This window comes from Hylaeus anthracinus, unplaced genomic scaffold, assembly GCF_026225885.1.
Source record: "Hylaeus anthracinus isolate JK02 unplaced genomic scaffold, UHH_iyHylAnth1.0_haploid 3, whole genome shotgun sequence".
Taxonomy (NCBI): Eukaryota; Metazoa; Arthropoda; class Insecta; order Hymenoptera; family Colletidae; genus Hylaeus; species Hylaeus anthracinus.
Window position 1 is genome coordinate 16,744,756 of NW_026535284.1, and position 9,447 is coordinate 16,754,202.

The 9,447-nt window shown below is 47.0% G+C and overlaps 1 protein-coding gene across 1 annotated transcript in view; it reads left to right on the plus strand.

Annotated features, from left to right (window-relative positions):
• Positions 1-9,447, plus strand: part of LOC128893592 (dystroglycan 1-like) — a 31,424-nt gene that overhangs the window by 579 nt on the left and 21,398 nt on the right. The gene's annotated exons all lie outside the window — the stretch shown is intronic.

Here is a 9,447-nt window from a genome sequence, read left to right on the forward strand (position 1 = left end):
TAAGGTCAATTTCGGGTGCGCGGTTTCAATAAACGAGACCTTGTGCCAGCACAGTTTTTAACGCAGCCCAGAAACGAGCGTGCTTAATCGGAACGACCTGTATTTCCATGCCGTTTCCTTTTGCTTTTCACTTTTCTCTCTTCTCTCTTGTCTGCACCGATAAGAGCCGGCACTTGGGATGAGAATACACGGCAAGTAACCCTTGGAACGATGAAACAGTAGCGTTCCGATTCCAACAGCCGAGATCGAGTCGCGGCAGTGCTCCAATTCGTCGGCGTCGACAGCGTGTCAACCGACGAACGTTCGCGTAGCAATTACTTGTAAAATCATGATCCGACTGTACATTTGTCGCTGCATCGAGGTTTGAGACGTCGAAAAATTTCGATATCGTGATTTCAATAGCAATATCTACACGCTAGTAGAACCGGTAACAAGATTACATCGTGTTACCGTAGTCTCGGTCGAGTAGTTAATTTCCAGCAGACCGGAGTCTGAAATCGTTCCCTCCGATGCATCGCAGAAAGTTGAATTCGTCTCCACCCGTTGAAATGCTCTCATCTACTTTGAGTAACACCAAGAAAGCCGCTTTGCGCTGACTGAAAGTAGTTTGAGTTATCGGTCTGTTTAACGTTGCACGGAAGCGAGCGTGTACGATTTATTTCGTCGGTGTTAAATACGACCTACTTACTCCCAACAAAACAAGCTCGACTCGCAAAAGTGAATAAATAATCGTGATTAGCTAGTGCTAACGTTTGCTATTTCATCCCATCGTTTTCCAACCAGCAAACAGATTGAACTTGTTCGGGGATTGCTCGTCGATACCGACAAACATATTAATTTACCGAAATTAACACGGTACTGTACTCGAACGATCAAATTTTCTCGATGACGAAACAAGCCTCCAAGACAGCGCGACGTTCTCGTAACAAAGGTGAATCGTATGTACCAGTACTTGCATACTGGTACAGCAAATGAATGGCGGGCTCTGTAGTCTCGAGATGATATTCGCGTTCAGCAAAAAGTGATAGACAGATAAATTGTAAAGCGGGTACTCCGGATACTTGGTTCGGCGAGTTTTTACTAGTAGGTACCAGTTTCGCGATATAGAAATCTATATGGTACCTAAAGGGACGAGTGAGAAAGATAGGTTATTACTGGGTATTACCGTGGCACTTTGACGCTCGACGCTCGACGCTCGACGCTCGACGCTCGAAATGAGTTGGTCGAATTGAACCAATTCTCACCCAGTGACGCGATCGTTCCCGTGAACTCTGAACCGCCTAACGAATCAACCAGCGTTTATAGAAACCATAAATAACGCGGACCGAGGCAGACGCGTCTCCGGGAAAGAAGCTGCGTCGAGTAAATTCCCTTGCGTGCGTGGGCTTGCGATTGTTCGAATCATCCATTTCGTGTAAATTAATTGGATCGTTTATTTGATAGATCGGGAATAGTACACGCAACGTTCAACTTGTCGAAACGGCGAATACTTTAATCGCAGAATACAGTGCGGCTGTAATCGTTGCGTGGAAGAAACGCCAACGTAGAATAATCGCGTGGTATTTTGCAATGATCGAAATCGAAAGCCGAGGTCTCTTGATTCGCCTCTATCCGAGTTAGACGCGCTTCACGCGCGTTCATTTCGTTGTTCGGTGCTTCAAATATAACCTTGCCGGTGTGAAATCTAAAAGTATCACGGCTCGTTGGGTTGTCGTGAATCATCGGGTGCCATCGAGCAAAGCATGTATAACGGGGCGAGTCACTTACCATCTACCACGATCTCGTACGCGAAACTATTGATGCGTCCTCGCAACAACGCCTTCGCGAGACGACGCGTCTAAATGGACGATTTTAATTAATTTATTTGGTAAAGAGAAAAAATAGTTTACATAGAAACGAAAAAGGGAAAACGGGAAACGAGTGTGCAGTTGTACACGTTTCACATACGGATTTCCACACACTGACACTGATACCGATTCGACATGAAAGGATTCGCGCATTCACGGTCGCCGCGTCACGGGATATCGCGTCTGCGTAGACGGCACTGTGCAGACATTAAACAAAGCTCCCCCAAATGAATACGCGAGAATTTAAAGGAAAGTGCGGCGGATGCGGCAATCTTTAGTATTCAGCGCGAGCGACGCAAACGTTGAAGAATCCCGCGGCAAACGAGAGGATCCCCCGAGATCGCCGTGTCCGCGTTGCGTTGCGTCGTATCGCCGACTTTCCAATGGACAAAAGTACACAGAGTTATGCGGAGAAACAGCTTTTCGCGATGCATGTCTTTCGACTAGCGAAACTTGCCCCAGCGAGCGCTACACGACTGAAAATTCCTACCTGTATCTTACGTTGCAGTAACGTACAAACTGTTCTCTAAGCAACTATCTCGAATGTGATAACAAACGAAGATAGCAAACCGAGCAAACTAATCCGAAATCGAAAGACGCAAGGGGCAAAGCATCCCTATTTCCTGGACGCTGATGTCATCGGCGCGGTCGTAGTCGGTGAAATAATCGTTCTTTCCCTTTGCGTTACGTTCCACGTAACGCGTCTATTCCAATCGTCTCTTCTATGTAGATGTGAAAAATGTTTTCTCGGTGGGAATAACCGCAACTCTCTCGAGCCAGTCGCCGAGGTGTCAGATCGATACACCTTGCTACGATTCCACCACCCACTACCCGAGATCAGTACCGAAAAGTTATAGGATAAGCGAGTGGCCACCTCCTCGTGGTTTCCGGTGTGAGTACCCCCGCTGGGACGGGGGCGGTTGATACAAGATACGAACAGGGTGCCTCCGAAAAGCGCGATATTATCGCCCACCACGGACTTGGACTCGGAGCTTTACAATTTCGGCCACGGGCGAAGCGGTTTATTTTAGACCGTCGGCGTCGGCGTCGGCGTCGAGTCGCGTCACCCCGTGCATCGCAATGCTCTTAAACGCGTTGGGCATGTTTTGTACTCCGACTGTGATTAGATCCCGTACCTGGTACGGTGAAAAATAATTTGTCCCATTATTTCCACTGTTGGTCGATTGGAATTTTCGAATGATACACACCCTTAAAAACTTGAAACGTCTGCTACAACCCGTGTAAGATATCTTAGACAATCTCATCTTTTTCGTATCGGGCCGTGTCAGGTTAAATCTTGTCGAGGACCATCAGCGCATCGTAACTGTGGGTGCATATTTCGAATACGTTTCGAGCAATGTCCCCGATAAGCTTGACACAACCCTTTCGGTGTTAGAGAGCGATGTCCAGGGTGGTGAATTTCCTCGATCCAACCACTCGCACAGAGCTATTATCTCATTCGTAGGCTGTCACAAGTCTGATAATGCCGATATCGTTTCGACCTATCTCCCAAATGTTTCTGACGCGGTCGCCCCTAATCGTGTTATCTACCGTGGAGCATTTAACAGCTAACGCAACGGTATGCATCAAGCGTTAAACGCGACAAGTAAAGTAGCGAATCTATAGCGGTTAGCGATAAAAGCAATAGGAAATGGTAAAGCTTGAAGTAAAACGGGACCTCCGGCGAACAAGTTTCTCGAGGGGGACAAGAGCGATGGTGTTCGATCGGTGGTCTTGGCGGAATGGTCTTGGTTGCGAATCTTGCGAATCTTGCGAATCTTGCGATATCGCGGAGCTTTCTCGACGAATAATTTCGCGTGTGCACCACTGTCTGCTTACGCGGGGCAAATAGGTATGCAGTTATTCTGAGACTGCCGGGGTGAACGGCCAGGTTCTCGTGCAGCGTTGCAGCTTCTCCGCGTGTTTGCGAAAGCTTAAATCAAATATCGCAGCTCGGTAGTCGAACACCGCCACCTCGACGCTCGCAATAACACGCTGCATCGTTTTTGCCCCATCCTGACTTCTTCCCGATTTCAAACGAAAATTCGCGTCCGTTGGATGTATTCCACCTATCACCTTCATCTTCCCTCTTTCTTAACAAATTATTACGCGATAATGTACACGTGATCGAATCTAACGAGCAAAGTTCGTCGAGGAGGTGAGGCATCGGATTGGTATTTAAGGCCCGTACAGTCGTACTAAAAGGCCGGATGTACCGACACAGACAATTGATTTCGTAAACGCGCTTAAAAATAGCCAAGGAAATCGGGATAGCCTCGTGACTCACGCGGCTCCTTTTACTACGTTCTTCCTACCTCCTCCTCGGGGTATAATTCAACGAATTTCCAAACGTTGAAAGGATTTTCGGAAGGAGGATTGCTTTCCGCACAATCTTTACGCTATGATTTTGGCAAGGGGAGTGCCGTATCACCGGAAGGAATTGAATGCCACGGCGTGCTTCGTAGTGGAATTGATATAAGGAAACAATCGGCGTAAAAATAGATAGTTGCGTCGGCGTCGACGAGTTAGCATGCAAATTGTTGCGCGCGCTCGGTTAGCTCGACGGTCTACAAAGTTACGCCGTGGCTCAAACCTTAGAGAAATTGGATCTAAAATTGATTCGATTTTCATATTAAAAAGATACAATTATACTAAGGTATCGTTAAACGTACCACCTACCGGAAAGAAAAGGAAAGTTGTATGAATCGAACAGACAGGCAATTAACGTTCGTTGAACCCGGCTAGATCGGAGATCGCCTCTTACGATCAAACAAAAGTGGGTTAATGTCGCGCGTCGAATCCACGCATCCGTAATGACGTTGACATCCTGGACGCTCTCTCCCACCACCTGCCATTAAAAAAACAATAGCACCGCAGCGTGAATTGTTCGTTAACGCGTGTTTCTGTGTTCGTGTTTAGCGCCAGCGCCATCGTCATCGCAAACAATCGGTACTAGGCGCAGCCTCCTTTTAATTGTACGGGTCGAATGTAGCCGTGCCCTTTTTCGAACCTGGTACTTTGCTCGATGCATCTGGAATAACCTCCGCTGTATATTTTTGCACGAGTAGAACAGTTGCCGTTCGCGCTTTAATCGTGAGCGCGTCACGCTCGTAAGATGATCGCGCGACCTTTTTCCGTATCGACACTTGTCCCAGCCAATTCAAACAGTACATTCGTGTCCGCGTCGTTCTTTGACCCAAAGAAACATTCGCGATCATTGTTAGCCTCGAGCGCGGAAACGACGCCGACGCCGACGCCGACGCTTGAATATGCATCGCGCAACGTGCCATTCAAACGCTTTTTACCTCTTCCATTTTACGCGAACGCGTCTCCGTACGACCTTTCCAGTTCGATACGCTTTTGATTTTCCCACCCTCGAAATGCATCGACGGCGACGCTTAGCAAAACATGGTTTCCGTTATTCGCATATCCACGACTCAGACAAACAGCGTGCCTAATCTAATCGGACATTGCATCACATTTTTTTCCCGACGCCAAATTCGTACGAGCTTCAAATTTGTCCCAACGATAAGAATAAGAAGAATGGAGAGTGAAAGGTTTTCGCGCAGCTATAGCGTTTCTAAAGCGCGACGCCTCCGTCGTGGAATGAATCGAATTCGCGATGCCCTTGAAGAATGAATAGTTCGCTCGATAGCTAGCTGCCGTTTAACGCTTTCGTTCTCCTCGGACGCGTCGCGTTCAAGTAATTCGTAGCGAGGCGTTTCACGGACGATGATCCGATCTTGTCGAAGGAAACTGTGATCAGCATGTCCTAGATGAAGAGCCAGGGTGTGCCAGTCAGCCGGTCAACAACCCGTCTGCGCTTCCTTAGAATCGACGCGATGCGACGCGACGCAACCGAGTATGTATCGCGTGCCTTCATCCATTAACCCGGTTAATCGCATGCTCGTTAATTCCCATTTCGCGCGGCACTTGTGATCTGGCAAAGAATTGCTCGCGTTCCGCAGTATCTTCTCGAACCTCTCATTCTGCGATCGACGATCGCGATCGTCCGAATTAGGTTCCGTCTTCGATCAGCTTCGTACAACTATCGTACAAGCTTGGTCTAATATAAACGTGTGCTTGTCAAAAATGTAAATTTCAAGTCGACAGAGTTCGTCTTTGACGTAGATAGTTGGTACGAGTAGTTGAATCGATGATTTAACCAGCAAAAGGAAATAAACGAGATGATTATGCAGTCGGTATCGCACCGGTTCAGGAGGCAATTAAAATTCGAACGGGAAGCAAAGACAAGTATCGATCGACGTATTCTCCCACTAAAGCTGATACGGTCGCGTTAAGAGCGCCGCGCCGCCCTGCGCCGTGTCGTTGGCGTTGGGAGATTCGACGAACAAATGATAGGAATAGGTTGGATAGGAAAAGAGTTGCCAAGAAAAATAGGAATTTATTAAACCGGACATTGTCCGGAAGGGTATTTCGGTTATTCCTGACGTTCCACCGTAACCATCTAGAAACAAATATTGTCGTCGAAACAACTCGAATCGTGGACCCGTATACGTATCGAGAGATGCCATGGTGTTCCATTCATCCTTCTCTGGTTAATAGAGATGTTCTCCATGATTGGATAATACATTCCCACGGAATAATTTCAAACATTGTTCGCGCGCACGTACTGCAACCAAAGGGGTTGAAACGGGGTTCGGAGGACTCTCGGATGCGAGTGCATTCTTGAAATGAAACCGTCGCGATTCCCAACGGACAAAATCGAATATCGATTAGATAGTTTTGCTTCGAGCAATCTGTATTACGTGTATTTGTAGTACAGAATGTTATCGAAATAACGGTTCAGCTGTTATAAATACAATAAAAGCTTGTTAATCCATGCACGAAAAATTGCGGAAATTGTCGAGAAAAAAGTGAATTGTCTCGGGTCTCGTTCAGGAAATTGCTCAAAACCTAGCTTTGGAGTGAAATATTTATTATCTTGAGTGGAGGATTCACGCGTTCCTACCAAGTACACAAAACACACTCATGGTGCACACGGTTCTTCGTATTCGCTCACTTAGGCCACGCGAATCTGCACGTATACGTATACGTAGATTGGCAGAGGCCCAATATTAGTCATCCGACACGCGGATAGTTTGCACTCACCGAGCCGCTACGTGCGCGTCTTCGACTCGAGACTCGACATGGAAGTCCAAGTCGAGATCCTTATCCGTTTGGATGTGCTCGATGGACGGCATCGGGTCCGACTCGAAGGTACCCAGCCGACGAATAGACCCACCGCGTGCGTCGCGGTCGTCCCTTTGCCAAATTTCCGTTTCGTTGCTCCTGGCGAGAAAAGTCGTTCGGTTCGAGATTCGATTCGGCTCAGATCGACTACGTTTACGTTTGTTCAGATCATTTACGAGGGAAAGAAGCACGAAGCGTTTTCCTTTACCATCGCGCGTCCGGTTACTCGCTCGATTTCGTTAAAATCTTTCACGTAACACGACGACTCTCTCTCTCTCTCTCGGCGGGTTTTTGTTCTTTCCGTTCGTTGGTTGTAACGGCCTTCGGGAAGACCCCTACCCGACCGGAAAACGAGCCACTCAAACGTAGACGAGTGCTTCTTCTCTCGTAACAGACGACGAGTAACGAGACGACGGTCTTGTTACCTTGCCATTTCCTTTTCAGTCGTGTCGGTTAGTTTGCTATCGGAGTGTCGATACGATACGCGGATCGCTACTTGGACATTTTGCGCACGTTTGTCAAAGTCACAACGATCAAATGGTTCCTTCGTTTGCAGCTTTATTTTGTTGCTCCTCGCAAATACGTAGAGAAATGAAAGGTATAATCAATATAGAGGATCGCCATTAGGAATGCCGATGAGACTATCGGTTAACGAGTTCCCTACGAGTTCGTGGAAGGTAACTGCGGCATTCCCAAACATATCGAGAAAACGATCGAATCAATAAACGAGTCTTCCTCTTGGTCATTATTTTCCCTGTAACTGTTTGTCAGTGTTTTCCTTAATTTTTGTCTATTTTCAAGGCGGCCGCCGTGTATTCACTTTGGAACGAAATTGAAATTTCGTTGACCGTGGACTGTGGGCGGGATTCGATCAAGGTCTGGCAGGAAACAGCCGAGATTGAATCGCGTGTTTCGTTTGGTTCGTCGAGTTTGATAAAGTCGTACGTAAATATCGTTTTCGCGAACAAACGGTTTCCTATGGAAATCGCAGAGACTAGAGGGCAAGAAGCCGGCCGAGACACGGACAGAGAAATTACGCAAATATTCGAAAGTTGAATAATCGCGTACGAAAATCTTGGAAACGACGACCTCGATCGTCTCGTCTTCTAACGAAGGTTCAGCAATTCCTGCAAAGCATCGATCGGTATTGAACCGCAATCGCTCACGCTGATGTTGCTGTACGATTTCCCGTTTCAGATTCAATTAATCCAGTACTCTCCAACGGAAACAGCCTACTTGAAAGTTTCCGATTCGCTCGCGAATCATGTCCTCGCAACACACAGCTCCATTATTTACACGATGCTACACGGTGATTTAATTAATCGCGCAAGTTCCCTTAACGCAGCCGCGGTAAGGGATTTCCATCGGAACCTTCGATCGAGAGGGTTGCTCGTAAATAAATATACTATTTCATCTTATTTTTGTGGTTTCTTTTGGCGGGAAACTACGATCTCTGGCCGCGCGTTATACATTTTAATTTCTCGTTTTCTCCCATCTGCTGTATTCGCGAGGTGTCTCACTCTCAAGAGAAATCGCAGACAGCTGCTCTGGCAGCGTTCAACGCGGCTTTTGTCAAAATTTTATTCGCGCTACACGATTTTCAACCATTACGAATAGTCAAACTTAAAAGAGCTAAGCAATATCGCAAGGATAAATAAGTAGTAGTAGTCGGAGTAGTCGCAGCGCTATGCGGTGTACTCGGTACTTGGTACACGGTGCGCAGCGCTATTCGCGCAATCGTAACTGTTGCATTTCGTCAACAAGGAGCACCGCCATCGTGATAGGCCGACGCGCGAGTTATTAACGACGATCGATCTAATTTTAATCTCGTCTCTCGCCCACGTTGCCGCGTTCTCTGGGGGAAAGCGAGGCGTCTGAGTCTGGTCGTGCGACCTCGCAGGGGACACTGCTCCTGCCGCGCCCTTATTGGTCACCGGCCTACGGCGCCAACGGAAAATATCCTCGACTTCTTCGTTGTCTTTCCCCTCCGCTCGTTCCCAGACGAGCCGATGGGAGAAGCTGAATGCGCCATCTCTCGATCGACGGAAACACTTTGTCCAAAGAGAGACAAAGCCTAACGAATGCCTAACGTTAACGAGACGAAGAAAGAGAGGAAAGGAAGGACTCCGAGTTCGAGAAAGATGCATTATGTACTCCACTTTAAGGAAAAGACGTGTGTACTTGACTTTAAGAATATATATGTATATCGAGCGTTATTAGAGTGCAAAGGATGGAATATTGCACCGTCTTACCCTAGAAACGAGAAGCGTAAGGAACGACGGATTTAAGGTGTTTCGAATCACTTTCGATTATTCGAGATGATGATTTTGAAAAAAGCCAAGAGAACATTTCAGAAAGTAAATATATATATATATATATATATATATATATATATATATATATATAT